This window comes from Anas acuta, chromosome 2 (genome assembly GCF_963932015.1).
Source record: "Anas acuta chromosome 2, bAnaAcu1.1, whole genome shotgun sequence".
Taxonomy (NCBI): Eukaryota; Metazoa; Chordata; class Aves; order Anseriformes; family Anatidae; genus Anas; species Anas acuta.
Genome location: NC_088980.1, coordinates 148,054,113 through 148,074,716, shown reverse-complemented (window position 1 = coordinate 148,074,716; position 20,604 = coordinate 148,054,113). Strand labels below are relative to the sequence as shown.

General features: G+C 45.7%; 1 long non-coding RNA gene across 10 annotated transcripts in view; it reads right to left on the bottom strand.

The window, feature by feature from the left end:
* Nucleotides 1–20,604, bottom strand: part of LOC137851482 (uncharacterized) — an 88,794-nt gene that overhangs the window by 29,758 nt on the left and 38,432 nt on the right. For all 10 annotated transcript variants that reach the window (XR_011093233.1, XR_011093231.1, XR_011093226.1 and 7 more), the window contains one exon: nt 14,850–15,216. This is a non-coding gene — a long non-coding RNA (uncharacterized lncRNA). The remainder of the gene's footprint in view (nt 1–14,849; nt 15,217–20,604) is intronic.

Sequence of the window (20,604 nt, the reverse complement as noted above, 5' to 3'; positions counted from 1 at the left end):
CCATCGTGGCTACACCACTGCCTACATGACGAGCTGCAGCTCAGGAACACCAGGAGAGCAGACACACCTGGCTCCAAAATCACTGCTACAGACAGCATCCCATCAAACCATCCCTAACACCTGTGGTTGTGTTTGTTTGTTGTTTTTTTTTTCCTAGGTTTAGCATATGCAAACCTTCTCGCTATTCCTCATAAGTGAAGTTTCCCAAACAGCAGCTCCATCTTCCCAAGCCACCTGCTTTCCTATTAAAAATAGAGGGGCAGAGACTGGATGCTGTGTTTTCAAGAAAGGTTTCATGAGACAACCGAGACAGAATTGTTACCTTTGCTGTTTTCCTGTGTACTATTCAGGATTTGCCTTTCTTGTAACAGCATCCGACCCCTAATACACAACCAGGCTGTGATTCACTGCGGCTCCCAGACCCCCTTCTGCAGTTAACCTGTTATTGTTCATTCTGGGTACGTGCATACCATTTCCAACTGCACTAATTTGCATTTGTCTTTACTAAATTTATTTTTCCTGTCTTCAAAGCACCCCTGTAGCTTCAGACAACTGCAAGCGAGGATACTACCACCTGAAGCACCTTCAATGCCTCTGGTTGCATTTCATCTTCTGTATCCTTTGCAGCCTACCATATAACCTACTACAGAAACTAGACCTTAAGCAGACTCCTCAAAATGCCTTACTGATCCAACAGCAAACCATTTTATTTTATTTTTTTTTTTAAGTATAGCTTCTTAAGTACCCAATTATAACTATTTCATCTTGGTCATATTTCCCAAGTTTGTTTATCAAACTGTCACTGTTTCCTCGAGAGCTACTCAACAGCTTTCAGCACTTTTTTTGGTGCAGTCACTAAAATGCCACCACTGGCATGAGTTTCCCTTGTAGCTCTTGAAGCCCTCCATCCCTGCTGAGCTGGTAACTCAGACAATATGAGCGAAAATGGAAGAGCTCTGCAGTTATTTCAAGTTTTCTTAGAGGTCAGATAATGCAGATTATCCAGACTAGGTGAAGGATCACTGCTTTTCCTCACGTCTTTCCTTCCGAGCTGGGTTTCACTGATCTCCTCGCTGTAATTTCCCATGGCCGAGCTCCAGGGCTGCAGGAGCCCGCGAAGAAAAGCTCATGTCCAAAGGGTTAGCAACATTTTTTTCCCTATCTTGAACTCACAAAAATGATTCCCACTTGAAAAAGGAATACTTCATTTAAAAGGAACAGTGGTTGGGAAGGATAATAAAGCACTCAGAAGGAAATTTTAAAAAATATATATAAAAAAAAAAAGGAAGCCAGGGGAGAAAGCAAAATAACACTTCCAGAAAGTTTTCCAAAGGAAAATGAGTAACCACTTGTTATTAAATGATAAATCACAGTCCTCAGGAAGTGGCATTGTCTGTGGTCTATTTTTAATGAGCAAACAGCCATGTCACTGGCATGAGGGCTGAGCATGCCGATGGGGTGAGTCTGTGGACAGCGGGAGCGCTTGCCGGTGACCATCTCCTCATTCCTGCCAGTCTCACTGTTTATCAGGGACTGCGAGACCACGGAAAACAAGCAGCTTGGAGGAAAAAAAAAAAAAGCTCCCAGGGCAACAAACAAGGCTGCTACTTTCCAGGGAGGGAGAACAGGAGGAAACGCTACAGACCAAGCAAAGGAGCCAGGACATGAGTTCTATCAGCCGAGGTGCTGCCAGGAAACAAACCTGTGACAATCTCGGTGACCTCAAGGGGATGCAGGACAGCATCTCCCACGCATGTGAGCATCCTCTGAACCACAAGATGAGGAATCTGGGCATGCAACAACCTCTCAACCTCTCTTCTCTGGTATCTGCCACTGAGACAGCTGTCTGGGGCAGCTGAGGAGTGTGATGGGACCAGCACCTCACACTGCAGCTCCATCGAGATTGACGCCACTTCAAAGGTCTAACAAGCTGCATTTGATGTTGATAATGAGTCTCAGATTCCTGTGGTGAATGACTCAGGCCCACGGGCTGGCTGGGAGTAGCACACTGTGTCCATGGGAGGGAAAGCAAAAGTCAGCGGAACTAGCTGGAGGCACAACCCCAGAACCAGATCACTTCCAGTTCAAGAACTGGGGAGCCTGCGGGCCACAGGGGGACTGGTGCATACAGATGGATCCTGATGGATCCAGCGGCACTGAACAAAGGTGGTGATGGAAGATTTGGGCTGGGGTGACATTCCTGGAATGGAGAGGGGCTGGGTGCTGCTGTCAGCCCCACACTGCACAGCACATGCCCCCAGGGGCTTCCTGATCCCGAGGCAGATCCCAGGAGGGACAAGCAGAAGGCAACCAGCTACCTCTGCACGGGGCCATCTGCTGCTGCTTCTTGTGTGATTCAGAGTCCCCAGAGGACCACAAGCTGTCAGGCAGCCTGCCTTCACACGGCAAGCCATGCACAGCAGCAAGGAGAACGTTTCTGGCACCGTGCACCAAGCGTGACCGTCTCCAAAGCCTGAACCAAGCACCTTGTCCCATTGCTCCTGCTGCTGAGCTCGGCTGCATATCAGGCACCTCTTCCATGCAGTCACACCTACAAACATCCCAAGGAAAAGGACTGGGAATGAACAGGAACCTATAAACGGCTCATGGACCTGAGACGAAATACAGTGCTCTTCACCTTATTTCAAAACATGTCACATTGCAATTCTGCACCTTAACTCAGCTCTCACTGACCTGGTGCAAAAAGACCGTAATTACTCAACTTCTCAACTATTTCTGACATTTTTTCCATAGATGAGGTTTAAGCCTTTTTTTTTTCCCCCTTTCCTTTTAACAGGAACAAAACCTCACAGTTTGCAAGAGATCATACAACACACACACACACACACACACATCACTGTTCCAAAACAGTGTCTGAAAGCATTTGTTTGATTTCCCCCCCACACCCCTGTAAAACACCACCCTGCTGGTCTCATTTATTGTGCGGCATTTTGCAACGAAGCGTAAAAAAGGTATTAATCATAGCTCCGAAAAACACAAACTTCTCTGAGGTTAGAAGTAACCATTTGGAAGGAAAACTTCCAGGAGCCAGAGGGACCGACAGGACTGGAGACTGAAGTCCCTCTTTCAAAGGCCAAGTGTATCCCAATATATCCCTTGGACAGCTGCCCCGTGCCAAAGTTATACTACGTTATTCTTTATGCTTGTCTGCGGGTCAGTACAAGTAGCAAGAAAGAGATTTGGTTCAAAATCAGGATAAATACCCAAAGTGAATGGGGAGGTTCAGTGGGCGAATGCGTCGTAAATCTAACGGGAGGCTCTGCTCTAACTACAGCTTTTGCACAGATCAATGCCTGCAGCCTCAGCTCTGCTCCTTGTCTCCCTTGCCAGGATGATGTGGGCATGGGGCACGCTCCCCTTGGGTGTCCCAGACCGAGCACCAACACCCCTGGCAGAAAGAGTGGTCTCAGCAACAGTCAGAAACACGGAAATCTGGAAAGACTATGCCAAAGAAAATAATATATATATATATTATATATATATATATATATATATATATATATATATATATATATAAATAAAATTATATCTATCACTATATATATGTAATTACCATCTTTATGCTTTCTGGCCAAACATCATTTAAGAAAATTACCTTATAGAGAAATGAACCTCCACTTCTGCAGATTTCGCATGAAGACAAGGAGTGGCTTCTGTCGAGGATGAAGGTGGGAAAAAACTATGAGGCTATTTTCTAGATGAGATGCTTTAGCAGAGCTTTGCAAAAGGCTTTGGAATCCCTTCACTTAGGAGGTAGAATATTAATAATTTTAAACCTTCCTTTTAAATTAGGAAGAGCATTAAAAGAAACTATTGAAGGAGAAAAACCATCAAGCCCACCACAGCATCCAACTCAAACACTGGCATTTTCTCTCAAGCCCCAGAAATGGTTTCAATGAGCTGGCACCCAAGGAATTTACCTTCTCCTCTCTCCTCCTTCCCTGCTGTTGGCTTCTCGGCTTCTCTCCCTTCATATCATGTTCCCAGCACCCCAACAGGAGGGTGCTGCATGCTGAGCACCCAGGCACCACTCACCCTCATGCTGAATCCTCCCCACACCTTCAGCTCTCCAGAAATCCGAGCAGAGCTGGGGGCAGAGGCGGTACAAGCAAGCACAGAACGTCTTGCAGGGCATGCAAAACATTTCACTGTACTCGCTCTCCTCCTCGAGCAAGTCATCAGGGGTTGTGTTTTCTGTTGGTTCTTTTTTTAACTTTGCAAAGTAAGATAAGGTCAATCAAATGCTTCAGGCTGAAGGATGGTGGCAAAGAGGTTCAATTAAGCAATTAAGAATCTGTCTCTGGTTTTCCACCTTATTGCCCAGCTGTCGATGTGTATCTATGGGATTTTGTGAAGATGAGTGACCCAGAAGGGCTGAGGCTGTCAGGGCCCTCTGGGGTCCATCTGGTCCCATCCTGCCCAAGCAAGGACACCCAGAGCAGGGTGTCCAGCACCACATCCAGGTGGTTTCTGAATATGTCCAAGAAGGAGACTCCACAATCTCTCTGGGCAACCTGTGCCACTGCTACCTCTAGTCCTCCAAAGGATCAGGTAGCAGCACGTGGAGCTGCTCCACGAGGAGAATCCTATGTCCCTCAGTGCTCTGAATGTTTTTGTCTTGTCCCAAGACATTTGGGAATTTTCATCATTGGGAAAAGCCATTTGGGGCACAGGGCAGCAGTGCCAGGAGCCTGACAGCACGCTGGGAGGCAGCGGCAATTGGTGGCAAAGACAGCTCCGGTACAAAGCAGCACTGCAGGCACTGAACAGCAAGTTAATATTTTTAATTTTTATTTTTATAAAACTCTACTTCATATTAGAATGGCAAGAGAAGAAAGAAAGTAATCAATTATTGATCTTTTTCTTTCTTTTTAATCAACAACCCCAGACTTTTGTGTGTGGTGAAGTTCTCTCCTTACACAAAGCATGTGTGCCTCTGCCTGTCTCAGCTGCTGATATGGCTTCTTATCAGCACATTTCATTCTTTCCCTTTCTTGCAAGAGCCCTGCGAGGTAAAAGGAGGATATTATCTTCATATTTAAGAGGCAAACAAAGGATGACAGGGATAGGGCCACCTCGCTATCGAGGTTTTTGCAAGAGCAGGAACAATGTGGCAGCCCAAGATTTAGCACAGGCCCGGTGGTCAGCAGCCATGCTGGTCCCAAGGCAGCAGCCAAAAGCTCGGAGACGTCTCCAGGCACCACAGCTCCATCCTCGACTTCCACACAGATGCACATTTGCACAGAGAGCTGTATAGGGCCATCCTTTTCCTCCATCTCTCAGCAAGGAGCCCCAGTTCTTGGGCACTGAGTTAGAGCAGCTGAGCTGCAGATCTCCGCCTCGCGCTGAACCTCTGCTGCAGCACAACCATGCTCTGAAACCCCACAAACCTCAATGAACCTCAGAGGACACGGCCCCTGAGGTTGCTTCTGCCCATTGCAGTGAAAACAAAGACAAAATTAGTTTATCCACCAGACAAGTGGCAACTGTTCTGAGGCAAGCCCTGCTGTCAGTGACTTGCAGGGCAGGCTTAATTGCAGCAGGGGTCAAAGAACTCAGCCTTACCCTTGCTCTTCCCACTGGTGTATTTCTGGAAAAACAGTATGTGCAAACACTGGCAAAGTGCAATCTCATTTCTCTGCAAAGGATGCTTAAATATGCCCTTTCCTTCAGGAAAAATAGAGGAAGAGCTACTCAAAACTTACATGCCAGCCAGTCCAGCAACCAAGTGCCATCCTCCAATAGCTTTTTCAGACAGTCATGAACTTCAAATTTATTTTGTCTCCTGCTCCCAGCAGTTCCTAAACACTGCGAGCTAAATATTTATAGAAGAGTCACTGTTTGTTTAAGTTTCAATCTGTACTTGCTGAGCTCCACTATGCCCAGACCCCAAAATGACAGCTGATTACAGAAGAGCCTGAAAACAAGGCAGAGGAGACCCTGACGCTTACCAGACCTTTCATCTGGACACTTTCTCTTGTTGTTGTTTTGGGTTGCCTCTCACAGCTGGCAGCGCTCCTCCTGCTGGGATCCTGCTTCAGCACAGCTACACAAAAGTGCTCATTTAATAAGAAAGCCTGTAAAATCTGGCTTGAAGAATGCAGCGGGTGCAGAGCCAGGATGCTTCAAAGGAAAGCCAAGCATCAAATGCATTGGCACATCCGTGCTTGGTGCAGCCCAGTTTTGGGGAGCCCCTGGTGCACCTCAGAGCCTGGTCCTCTGTGACTCGCAGTGAAACATCTGAATTGCTTCTGAAAACACAATTTAAGCACCTGAACTGCTTTAAAGCATGCAACAAGGCAAGGCACAAACACCTCAGAACACCTGAGACTGTGCAAGCAGCCCACCTCAAGCAGCTTGCATCCCACCATGGATTTAAGTGCAGGTCAGCAAGTCCCACCCTGAACTGTCCCCTGTGTCTTTACTGGATTAAGATTCAGCTTTTCCAATTAACCACAGTGTCCATTCCAATGCTAAAAAGTTCTCCAATAGCTTGTAGAGTATCCACAGATGCCCAAAGCTTCGGGTAACTGACCATCTGCCACAGGTTGAAGACATTGCATCTACTGACACGCTTCTGATAAAAGCTCCGTAGTGCTGCACTGTTACAGATGAGCCCAAAGAAGTTAACTACTCTTTGGACAAGGTATTTTCATCTTATTCATCCCGTAAAGTTGTGTGTGGGTGCAGGAAAAGGCTCGGGATATAAGTGACTTACATGCTTGGGACTCACCTCTGCTGCGATACAGCCGGGAGGAAGGTGCAGACGAAGTGTGGGGCTATCGAGCAGCACCATGCGGCTCTGCCGCGAGCCTGGGTACCTGGACAGAGCATTTCATCCTGCAGATGCCCAGCTTCAGCTTTGCCAGCTCCCAGGCTGACAGCAGAGGCAGAAGAGGACTGCGAGCAACACCCAAGCATCTTCTCAGCATCTCCTGATGACTGCCCAAGGCTGGTATTTCCCTTCAGAAAGTTCCCACGTGAGGACCTGAGCAGAAGGTGGCATATGCACCTCAGACAGGTGGCAGACTGAGACATCTTTGCCCAAATCCGTCTATTCCTAGCCCATCTGCTGATTTGAGCAGCCCCTCAGAGGAGCGCGTGCTGCTAAAGTACTCAAAACCACCACCAGCAGCTACTTGACTGCTCTCAAGATCAAGATAAAAATCTTTCTCAACACTGCAACAAGGGGGACTCAGCACCATCTCCCCATTCTGAGCTTCCCTGGCTCAAGACACCTCTCCCCAACAAAATAAAAGTGAGGTGCTTGTGATCAGGCACCACGGTGACATCAAAATCAGGTTTGCATGCTGCCGTCACCACTGGGATTCTCGAGACCCAGGGCGAAAGCCTGCGTACGGATGAATAACCCAACCACGCAAACAACCGTGCCACTGCGCTACACGCCCTTCTCCTTGCAGACAATTTCCATCCCTGCATGTGTATGCACACGCAGACAGGAAAGCACCTTAATGAGCTTTATGTGTGCGCTCGTATGTGCATTCCTGAATCACAGCTCCGCGCATGAATATGCATGGGTACGCAGGCACACTGCGAGCAAGGCTGATAGAAGAGATTAAAGAGAACACCGAAACATGTAGGAGGTTGGAAATAATGACAAGCACTTTCATCAGTAAAACCCAAATTACCCCGTCTGCACACAGCCTCTCATCTCCTACTGAGCAAGCAAAGCTGCTTATTACAGAGATGCCTTTACCGTAATCTGACTTGTACAGAAACGGGAGGAGCTGCCCTCGCTCTCAAACACTTTATTTTTCTGCTTCTCGGGGGATAGATCGGTTGTGGGAAATGTGGGGCTGGGAACATGGGGAAAATATCACACCTGCATCCCATGGCTGCTCATGCTAGGTGCTGGCCCCGTGGTCAGTGGGCAGAGCCACTCCTCCAGCATCAGCTGCGCCACTAACTCTGCCACTTCAGCTCCACCAGACACAGCAACTCCAAGTTTTACTGGGGTGCTAAATGGAGACTTTGCTGTTTTATTTGAGCCAATCCTAAAAATAAAAAATAAAAATAAAAAAAACACAGCCCCCCCCTTTTGCATTTACATAAATATTGGATCTGAGCGCTTTGTGCTCTTAAGAAGTTAAAAATAGGATACAATATCAAGTCTATGTGCTGCATCTTTTATCAAAGCCTTTTATGAACATCAAACCAGCTCCTCTGCTCTCTTTTATACTTCCCCGCCATCACTCACGATTCATAAAAGGAGACTAAGGAGATATAAAGGGTAAGGCACTTCCCAGCACTGCCATAGGAAGCTGGAGACAAAAACAGCTTTTGCTCAAAGCTCTGAAATCTAAGAGCAATTTTGTGATATATTGTCAGTTTTAGAACAAGGAGATGAATAATAGATATTCAAAGCATAATAATACTTTCACAAATAAACAACGCTTTGCAGTGTCAAACCTTTTCAGAAGCCCTGTCAGCCTTTTCGGGAGGATCAACAGGGAAATCACAGCAACACCACTGGGAAGCAAATGCTGCTAGAATAAACACGTGTTTAGCCAACAGGCAAGGCTCCTCTGAGGTGCTGCTATGTCCAAACACCAGCTGTGTCCTCCAGATATACACATCCAGATCCCCTCTATAAATCGAGAAGGTATGGAGATTAACAAGATGAACCAGAAACTCGTCAGACACAAACTTGATTTTGACCCTGTCATCTCTCAGACACCTGTGATAAATCAGAAGCACCTATCTGTACAACGGGCAGACTTGCACTCACCTATACTCAAGATATGAGTATTAATTAATTTAAACAAGAAAAAAAGAAGACATTTCAAAGATGAGAGCTGCTAGAACATTTGAGACTCATTCCCAGACTGTTTATTTGTTACAAAAACATCTGGATAAGGAGCAAATTCTCCATGTGAAACAGAGAAAACCTGGGAAAAGCCTATTAGCTATCTGCATCCTTTCCATGGAACACAAATGCCATAACTTACAGTCACCATCATATTTTTCTGCCTCATGCTGTAACAGTTACGGATTTCAAGGGAGGAAGTGATAAACCTGTGATAAAAAAAATTCCAGCAAACTCTCAGCATTACCCTAACCAAAAAAGAATTTCCTCCTTAGTCATCCAAAAGCAGAGTAAGCTGGCTCCCACGTGAATTACAGAAAGAGTAGGAAAAAAAATGCTTATCAGGGAGATTATTTCTTTTCCTAGTACTTTGTTATTTAATTTTTAAGCAGGGCAAAGGTCAAACAAAACCCACCTGATGCTGATGTGAACACAACGCTGCTCAGCACGAGATAAAACAGCACAAGGAGCACAGCTGAAGGAGTTTCTCTCTGCAAAAGGCTGAGTGGAAAACAAGGGACGACGGTGCCAGCAGTGAGCATCGATTCACCACCAGGATGTTGGCACCTCATGCCAGAGAGATGAACCGAAAGGCCTCGGAAAGAAAAAGCCAATGCAGGCTGGGATTTGACCTGATGGCTTTGAAATTGCTAATGTAACAAGGAGGCAGTGCAATGATTGCTTCCTGCAAAGCAGAATGGGTGAAGCTTCAGGATCTTAAAAACAATGCTGGGATAACCAGGAAGATGGGTGTGAGGTTTCTGTCCTGCTAGCGAAGGACCAGTCAAGTTCATTTATGTTTCATAAAAATAAAAAAAATTACAAAACAGTACGTTGTTTCTGAACTGGATTTCATACTGCAGGACCAGGAGTCCTGGCAGATCCTGCTGGGACGCCCCTCTTTTTTGGAGGTAACCCCAGCTCCAGGTGGGGGTCCCGGACCCCACAAGCAAGTATTTCCCTTCGGATCCCTGGGGCAAGACACATGGCCTCCCCTTGTATCCCAAAGCTCAACCAGCTGACTTCTCCCAACCTTTAGGGAGCCTCAGCTCACATCCTCCCAGATAACCATGTAAAATGGCAGAGGTTGAAGGACTCTTCCTTGGAACTGGCCACTGCCCAGGAGCAACACCAGCGCTGCCAATCCAGTCATCACCCCTGCCATTCAGCACCTCATGCCAGGGCACTCCAGTTAGGTTTTTGCAATAGACCATGGCTTCCACTTGGCCCCAAACGCCAACACCACATGGGTGCTGCTTCCTAGAGCAGAAGGCAGCTCATCCCTGCTGTAACTTCCACAAAACCCTTCCAGAAGCCCTCACCTGCCTCACTTCACCTCACAACATGACACCTCCACAGCAATCTGACCTCATGGCAGGTGTTTTCTGGGTTGCAGGGCTTTTCTGCAGCCCCAAAATCAGCAAGCAGGCTGCTTTGGAGATGATTTAAACTTAATTACAAACCCCTCCTGCTCACATACAGGGGGGGTTGGTGTGTTGCAAGTCCTGACACCTTTAGTGAAAGGCCCCCTCCCAGGGCCTCTCGCAGCCTCGGGATGCCAGCCAGCTTCGGAGGTTTTACATTTTAGTGGCATGAGGCAAATTTCACTACGAGTTCCTCAATATTAATCCACATCACACTGCTCAGCAGATGGGAGCCCACGAAAACAGCCTGTCGACACCTCCGCAGAGCCCTGCAATGTAGTATGAGGGATTCAGTAGCCAAGCTGACATCCTTGCCTTGCTGGTTGTAGCAATATTGCATCTGGTGGTATTTCACTGTTTCTTCCTAAGGACAATCTGGAGCAGCACACTGAGCGTGTGCATAGGCAGCCAGTACTTACTGGGCATGCTAAATCAGCAACTGCAAATAGTCATTCACAGCAAAAGCAAAGGTCACAGTAAGGACGAGTTATACCCTGAAAGTAATCACTGCGATGCTTTAGTCAATGGAAAGCACCAAGAAACATCTTGAAGTAATAAACAGAGGAGCATTCAACACATGCTAGCACAATTATTCCAGACCTTAAAAAAAAAAAAAAAAAAAAAAACAGAGTGAAGGGGCCACAAGCACCACTCGCCCCCCAGCTTGTTCTCCTCGAAATCCACCAGCAAGGACAGGGAAGGAAAGATTGAAGCAAAATTTCAGCATCAGCAGCACCTCCGCTTTCCCCAAGTGATGTCCTGGAGCAAGGAGTGAATTCAAGGATTTAAGTTGTATTTTTTATAATGACAAATGGACTTCTGGCACCCGAGATAAGAAACTTCTAACAGCATATTTACTCCCCCACACCCTTGAAAATCCAGTTTGCTGAAGTGGTAAGGTAGTCACCCACAAACTGAAAGCTGCAAATAGTTTCAGCCCCAATTCCACAGAACCGGGAGACATTTTTAGAAGCAGGAAACCATCAAGCAAGAGACAGAGTTTGTAGATTAAATCCTCTTCCTTTGCTGAGCTTCAATACACTCAGCTCACAGAGCCATAAAGAAAGACTCCACACTAAAAAATCTGCATTGTCAAATTTGTTTTATAGCTTTGAGTTTTTTTTTTTCCCTTTAACCAACAAATACTTGCAATTCTTGTATTTGCTGCCAGCTGTGAAAGACTTCTGCAAACCTGCAATTTCAGTGTTCATCTGTGCTGGGCACTGACAAATTCCTCTCCAGTGAGAGTGCGGGGTTAGTCATGGCAGGAGCATCTCTGCAATGTGCCAGGGCTGCTTTTCACTCTCACGTAACCGCGGGTAAAGCCGACTTAGCACAGCCACAATTTTTATATTGCTGTTGCAATCCCCAAATCAACTATGTGCTTTTGAGACACACCAACTTGCACACCCATATACACTACCCTCATAATGAGATAAATTGAAGCTTTTTTTAATTATTATTATTAATTAATAACATGCTTCTGTCCATAGACACGCATGGGATGGATGCAGAGCAACACAATGCAGTGTAAGCAGCACGCCCAGTGAAATGCACCAAGTGGTAGCTGTATCCCAGCTCTGTCAGGCTCCCTTACCTGTGCCACCTGCACACGCAGCCAGGCTCGGGTGTGCATAGTCCCACAGCTCCCACAGGACAGGCAGGACTGTGTTTGCAACAGGCAATGCAGAATGGAAGATTTGGGGCACATCCACTGCAGCTTTGCTCCACGCCCAGTGCCAGCGAGGACTCATCCAGTGCAAAGTGACACTGGGGCTGCTCTAAATGATGCGTGGTGGCGAGCTTTTGGCCGGTCTCCAAACAGGCATCTGCAGAAGCACCAAGGTGACTGCAGCACAGGAGCAGAGCAACCAACAGCCTGATTCATGGGGCACACTTGAGCACCACTGGTACTCCAGAATCAAAGCCTACGCCCTGTCTTGCACTGCAGATGCACAAAGAATCCAGTATACGAGCGGTGATCACGCTTACTTTGCTCTTTCAACAAAGAGGAAACCCAGGGAACTCCCTCACATCAAATTATAGAGATGCTGTTCCTGAAAGGCTGAGCAACAGGGCTGGGAGGAGACCAATAAACACATTTTCCACATACGCTCTAAGTCTTCTGCAGGTGTTCCAGGCTCTAATTAGGTCTTTTTTTGGCTCCGAGCTCCTCGTTATGTACAAAAGATAAAGCTCATGCTGCTGCAGAACACTGCTGACAAAGAATCTTTTCACATCCTACAGTAACAAGTGGAGAACTGGTTTGCAACTTCACTATCAAACAGCTCACCGCAAAAGTAAAAAAGGAAAGGACCTCAGATATCGACCGTGTTTGCTTAAATCGTAGTTAGAAAGCTCACACTTCCAGTGATCTCTCTATCTTGGGTGCCTTAGAAGTTTTTAGGAGCTAGTTAATGAAACACCAGGAATTTCTGTGATCGGGAAATAACCAACAGAAATGGGCCAAACAACTTTCCGGACTTTTACGCAGCGGGCACTGCCAACCCTTTAAAGTTAGTTCAGGCTAAGGAAGGGAAACTATCAGCCCTGAATGAATGGCTGAGATCCAAGTAATGGAGGAGCCCAGCCTTGGGTTTTCAGTTGTTTCTGAAGCCGGAGCAGAAGGTGAGGAGGCTCTGAGCAAAGCCCTTGCCTGGATGGAGGAGTAGCTCCTGAGCCCAGACACCAGAGCTGGGGCTGGTTGGCAGTGGCATCCATGGCACGCCAAGCTCCAGGTACAGGTCAGAGCGTCAGTGAGAGCAGAGTGAGGCTCTGCAAAGCCTTGTGAACCTCAGCAGAGTTTAATTGGGGTTGGTAATTTGCTTCTGTGTGCTGAAGGACCTAAAACTAGGGGAGGAGAGGAAACCTAAATGCTACCATACGCAATGGTATCACCCTACACGTATGGAATGAAACAATAAAATATATTTCTTGGTGACTTTACCAGAGGCACAGATTTGGTGTCACTGGAGGAGTCAGCTGCAGAAAACAAACTTCCTAATTCCCTTTCTTCTCTCTCAGCTAGCCAAGAAAGCTGCCTTCAGACATATGGAAGAAGCACGTCACTATGAAAAAGAAATGCGATTATTTTCCAGCGTATTTTCTAAGCCATTTGAGATAGATTGCAACATGCCAAGTGAGTGATGGGAATTCAGCAGGTCAAGCCAAACACGGAGCATCCTGGCACGTGGGGATGCCTCTGCCCCAAACCCTTCAGGCCAGCAGCTCAATGCAGAGCCCTCCACAGAGCACAAAACACAAGCAATGCACGTGACCTTCCCCAGCTCGCTGTTACGATGCTGCTTTTACCTCCCTGCAGTTAAACTCTGGTCTCTATGAGAGGCACAGTAAGCACTCAACTTTCCTGCTAGGTAAGGCAAAGAACCTTTTTATTCTCAATCTCTGTCTGCCATCTCAGTCTGGCCTACAGGTCTCACCAAATTCAAGAGCTTGTCAACCAATTTTGTTTCCTCGCACACACTCTACCCCCAGCTCCATTTCCTTCCTTTAATCTGATATAAAATTGTGCTTACAAAGCATTAAGATTAAACTTCTAATGCCTCACACACACTGAGGGGAACGCAGAAAAAATGTACAGTACAGCATTTTCAGCACTTTCCCTTTAGCACCTCTTCTTTGTATAGGAGAAATAAATAAACCCAGAAGCTAGATTCAAAGAGCTAACTTTTCCCCCCTATTCTCTATCTATTTAAAAAAGCATTCTTTGCATCAGCACACACGAGCAGATTCTTCCCAAAACTGCCAGTGCAATTGTCAAAATTAGGATTTTCACAGCAAGCTGACACCCCCAGAGACCAACAGAATGATCCACTTCTGGTGTTTAAGGATTTAAAAAAAAAGAAAAAAAAGAAAAAAAAAGCTCATCACCTTCAGAAAAACATCTAAGTCACTGTGATTATAAAAATGTACATTTTGTAATTATCACTGCAATTACTGAGTTATCTATGTCTATATTGAATGGGAATCATTTTAATTTTGAAATTTAAGCCATCTCCTTTTTATAGGATAAATCATCCTCTAAATGATGCTATTCTTCAGCAGAAATACTGTTACATTAAGATGAGAAAAAATGGATTAAACACCCATATCATCTCCTTTGAAATTACAGGACGAAGCTTGATAAGCAGGTTCACACACAGCTGGTGTCTGCTCCAAGTTACAAATATGCCAAGTAACTGGCTGAGCATCTGGGGGCGGTCCAGGAAGAGGAATAACGAGCCATAATGATGAGCCAATAAAGCCACCCCTTTCCTCAGCTGTCAAAACTTTCAAACATTTTCCCCAAATCCCTCGCAGTCACACCCTGTAGCTCCCGCATGCCCTAAGTGTGCAGCACCAGGCTGGGTCCCACAAGAACCTCAAATATTCAAATATTTGAAAAAAACTTGCAAATACTGTCTGCGTCCTAACGAGGAAAAGCCGTCTCACAGCACGGTGCCAAACAGTTGGAAAGGTCTTACCTTTTAGCGGAGGCTAGTAAGGAAACACAATGATTCACTTCCTAAACATCAGGAAACCCAAATGGCTGGTAAATGAGAGAAACCTCTACGTACCTGCTGGACATGACGACTGCTGCACCAGAACAGCTCTGCGAAAGGGAAAAAATATCCTTCTGCCTTGCGCAATAATCGCTCCGTCTTGAGAAACCGTATTCCAGTAAGGGTGGCGAGTAACTGCTCTGCTATAATCCTCAGGACAGACATGCTTCCTTCCCAAATTCGGTGACCCAGGAAAAAACAAAGAGCAAGAAGACGGTAGGAATTTCCCAATGCTTTTGTCTGCAGCTGATGTTCTTCAGAGGGTTTTGTGGGTCCATAAATCCCATGATCCTAAAAATCCTTGGAAGCTATGGAAAGGACTGTGCTGCTGTGCTCCTTCAGATGTTATTCCAGAGTGGTGGAAAGCACGGGGCTGGGACCTCTGGAAAGAGGAAAGGGAACAGCCATTACACGACAGCAGCCACAGGGACACAGAAAGCAAAGGCTCTCCTTATGGTGGACCACCTGCCTTCCTAATTTCCAAGAGAAACGTCCACCCACAGCTGGTAGCATCACACCATTAAGAGTCTGGGCCAAGGTGGAGGGAATATCCCGATGTTCGGATCAGCCGGATCCTAACCCTGACATCTCAGATCTCAAATAAAATAACCTTATTTGCACTTCCTACCAGCTACAGCACACTGCCTGCCTCCACGTCCAAATAAAATACAAACCTCTCAGCAAAGTGGCTTGAAATACCAAAGAATCAGTCATAAAGATTCTAGTCATTTGACTGTATAAAACCATCGGAATTCTTTTATTTTATTTTCCTTTTAAAATCTGATATTACTAACTGTGCTGGGAATAAAGTTGCTGGGATTCTTGTTTGTTATTGTAAGATAGGAAAACTGTCACACAAACACAGCCAAAATTGCCAGGCCCGGAAATAATGCCTAGCCAGCAGTGAAAGGAAACTCAAATAACTCTCTGCCCAACATTGCTTTCTAGTTCATTTGTAATAAAAACAGCAGAGAGCTGCTCAGAGCCAAAAGATTTTTTTTTTTTTTGCTTTGTTTTAGCTCTAGCAGCACAGGAAAGGTGATATCATTGTGGTAACGTAACCAAGCAAATGAGTAATGAAAGTGCAAGCAAATAGATTAAATAGCACAGGGTTAAATAAAAGGTGTGATAATAATTTGTTTTGCTAATTGTGTCAATAAAGTCCTATCTCTCCTCAAGCAGCTGAAACGTCACCAGATGTAAAAAATAAGAAATAATGAAGTGAATAATTAAATGAACAAAAGACATCATTTTTCCCCTCTTTAAAGTGTTGAAGAAACTCATGCTTATTTTAAATAAAATTCCACTCACTTTGATCATATTTTCATCACCTTGAGTATGGCACCTGCCTTTAATCAATACTTTGTCTTACCAGGGAATACAAAAAAATTTGCCTTCTCTGCAGGAAAGATGCAGTCTTAACAGAACCCAGGCTAACCTGAGTCACAACTGCCACCACTGGGACTGATAATGCCGTAACTCGCTGAAATCCGGTGTCTTCCCAACATATTTAGGTTGTGAACTACAAGACTTAACACACTTTGCCCACTTCTCCCAGGAGTTGAGCCTAACGGTTCTCACTGTCAAATGAACAAAACCATTGTTTTCCCATTTTCTTCTACTCTCTCCTTCCTGCAAAGCCAGCTGGGTGGTAGAAGGACTCGAGGCTATGGAAGACCAACAGGCAGGCGGACACGTGCTCTGTGCTTTTACAAAAATGTCCATCCCTTTCTAGTTAGGCTGTGAGGGTTGGGACAACTGATAAACCCACAACACTGATGATTAACGCTCATTTTAAGCATCTGCCTTCATGAGATGGCAGATAGGACTACAGGGAATGGCCTCAAGTTGTGCCAGGGGAGGTTCAGGCTGGAAATGAGGAGACATTTTTGCTCAGAAAGAGCAGTCAGGCACTGGGACGGGTTGCCCAGCGAGGTGGTGGAGTCCCCGTCCCTGGGGGTGTTCAAGGAAAGGTTGGACGTGGTACTTAGGGACATGGTTTAGTGGGTGACATTGGTGGTAGGGGGATGGTTGGAGCAGATATCTTGGAGGTCTCTTCCAACCTTAATGACTTTATGATTCTGTGATGTGCTCACCACCTTCCACTCCAGGCTGTGAGGACAATATATGAGGCTGTCCCAGCTTGGAATGTGGATGGAGGTCAAACACTCTCGTGCCCAGAGAAAACCTGGGAAGACATTTTTCCAGTTCATTCCAAATTGCCCTTAAAATCCACCAGGTCATTATGGCTATCAGCACTCTGCCTGCTCTGAAGATCCTACCTCCACCTCCAGCTCTGTGCCTTCCAGGCTTTCAGCAGCCTTTTGCTGCTCTCCCAAGTCAGGGAGCCTTGCAGTTTGCTTCCAAGCATTGCCTAACACCAGCAGGTCTTGCCCTAAATAACTGACTGAATGTCATGCAGCTGGCTGGTAGCAAAGCCCAGCAGTACGTCTACATATTGCAAGTCACGGTCCAGCACTTGAGAAACACATTCATCCTTCTCATCCCCTGATGAAGAATAACTCCACTTTTTGCAGACAAGGGCACAGTTCAATCACCCACACGGAGGAACATGACGCGCTGAACACATGTTCAGCTCCAAACAAGTAAGGTTTCGGCTGCAAAAACAGACAGCAGTGCTCGGAGCCCACAGCTCCTTCTCAAGGACAGCAAGGAGGAGTCACGAGTTGAAGGAAAACAGCAGCAAGCAAAGAACTATGGAGAGTGCCCAAGGAGAGCCCCAGATGATTAATAGCCCAATGAAAAACAAGTTAGAAAGACTCGTTGCTAATTAAGAAATGCAGGGGAAAAGAGAAAGGAATAAGGAGTTCCACCTGTTAAATATTTACCACTAGAGTCCCAAGTGCAATGGCTCGTTTTGAAAAACAAAGGGTGTTTTTTGTTTTAAGGAAAGGGCTGTTTTCCACTTCAGCATGCTCAGTACAAACCAACCATGTGAGTTAAGTGCAGTGAGGGACCTGTTAAGCCTCACTATCTGATGTAGTAGTAATTGCAGTGGTAACTTTATTATGGACATAAAAACAAGCAGGGGTGTTTGTCTCCACTTCTCCCATCCACCAGGCAACTCAGCCAACACGCGCCGAGCTCAGCCCTCCAAAACACAGCATCAACATCCTCAAATGGTTTCACCACATTCCTGTGCAGAAACACATGTCCACCTGCAGAGTCTCCTCCTCAAAGTCAACATTAGCCAGCAGAAGAAAGCGGAGGAAAAAAGGAAGACAAAACTTCTCTATTTTTCTAGATATTCTCCATCCCGTTTTAAGCAAATGGTTGCAGGTACAAATGCTGGAAGTCAGCAATGCTTGGGGTGTGACTGAGTTTAGCAAGAGCTGTCACCACTGGACACAGTTCTGTCCCCCTTCTCTCCTTCCTTTGCCCCTGCCCTTGCTGAGGTCAACTCATGCACTCGTCAGATCCTTCAAGGAACAGATACAATTCACCACCATTCATAGCCCAGACCAAAGGGGAATGGTTTCATCCCAGTTTGGTAAGCTGAAGGAGACTCAGCACCAGCGCTGATAGAAAGAAGAGGGCAGGATTAAGTTCAGGCTGTCCCTTGCAACAGCATGCAGCTGGTGAATCAGTTCAGGTCATCTCTGAAACGTCTCCTCGGCTGTTACCACCCTGCTCTCAAACTCATAATCCAAAAAGAGCTGCAGACTGAACCTGGCAGAGGATTCAGTCGCAGTATCAGGGGTTTCCAGGTCAACAGGGCTTGTGTTTTTCATCAGTGAGGAGGCATGCAGTCTGAGCCTGTTTACTTCATGGAGTCATGGAAGGACAGCAGTAACAGTGTGCTTGTCTACCCATCATATTTATGACCTTATAACAGGGCAACCAACACAGCCCTTAAACCAAAACACTTCAAATATTCTGTTGTGCTTCTCCCTACTACCACCAAAATCATAAAGGCTCCTTTTCCCACCTCACTTAGTAATGTCAAGTTCTTGGAGTAACCTGACTCATTTTGATGGCTTCACAAGCGTGGCCAAGAGCCACGTGGTCTCTAGAGAGAGGCTTTTGCTCCTTGATCACAAAATGTGGCCATGGCTGGGCTGTGATTCATGAGGGGAGGGCACTTTGCTGATGCTCCAGCAGCTTGCTCCCAGGTGAAGGCACACCCAGCTACCAGTGCCAGGCAGGAGGAGATGGCTTCACTTTGCTCATTAGCCCCAAAAGTCAGTAATCTTGCCTCTGTGCATCACACCAAAATACCCTCACATGGACTGCAAAAGCCACTGTTTGTATTACATAGAATCATATAATCATTAAGGTTGGAAAAGATCTTCAAGATCATCCGATCCAACCATCATCCTACTGCCAATGTCACCCACTAGTGTCATAGGAAAACAAGGTAAAGGCCACAACTGTTTATCATGTCCCACCCTACATTTTTTCATTCAAAATTGACTTTTTAAGTCAATTCCTTTCTATGAACACCAACCAAAAGAGCTGGAAGGTGAAAGACAAGCACATTGTGGATCCTCCAGCAAGACTGGAATCTCCATCCTACACTCTGCCCAATGACAAATCATTTGATATTAAAAAAAAAAAAAAAAAAAAAACAGCAAAACACTTCCAAGAACTACTGATTCTTTTAATAGTTCCACACAGAAGTGCACTTTTTAAAACATAAACTTAAATGTTCAATTTTAGGTATTATTACACAAATCCTTCCCTTTCACATCCATCCAGGACTCTTCACCCCCACTCAGTAAGGATCTGCCAACCAACCTGAACCAACACCCCAGAAGAGACCGAGGGACACTGGTTTTAGAGCCCAAGTTTTCCACACACACAATGCATGTCAGGATTATACAATTTTAAAAAGATTCCAAATGAGTACCACGAACAGGGACATTATTTAAAAAACACTGCTGAGCAGCACCATTCTTCTAAGCCTGAAGGGGTTTTAACATAAAAAGCACAATTTTATGCAAATGCCCCACAATCTAACATTCTAAGTATCTAATGTCATCTTGATCATTTTTAGGGTGAGATTTAATAAGCTTCTGCTCCATCTGCACCAGCTGACATAGCTGAATCAAGAGAAAAATGTTAGTGTTCCCTAATGGGGACTGGAAGGAGATATTCCCCTAATAAAAGGAAGACCATTGCATAGAAAAGACCAAAGGAAGGAATTGTAAGGAAAATATTAATTAGCCTTTTTTTGCAATATTCAAGACAAGAATGTTTCCTCAACCTAGTAGATCACAGCAGCAAGAAAAATCATTTTATTCCATGCTATGAAAATCACCTCTAATAAGGAAAATAGCATTCCACACCTCCTCCTCTCTGCAAAAGGTGCCCTGCAATGCATTAGTGTCATTCTCAAGAGATACTGAACTGTTTGACCCAGAAAAAAAAAGATAGAAGACTATTGAAAAATACAAAACCTATCAAAAATGACCATTTCGGGCTAAGTTCCATCTGAGATGCAATCAGGCTCCCTGTGTAGCAGGAACAGACACCCAACTGCTCAGTGATGCACCAAAAGCATAGCCAATGAACAAACTCATTAAAAACCTTTTCCCCCCCCCCCCCCCCCCCCCCCGCTTTGTTTCAGAACAGCTGTGCCAGAGCCCAGCACAAACTACCCCTCTCCTGCACTTACAGCTGTAGCTGGGTGTGGATGATGAGAGGGGAGCTGCAATACATTTGCCCTTCCTCCAGCTGCCCACTCCCTTTACACAGAAGCAAGGACATTTCAGTTCCCAAATGCTGCTGGCGTGGGATATGTGTAAGG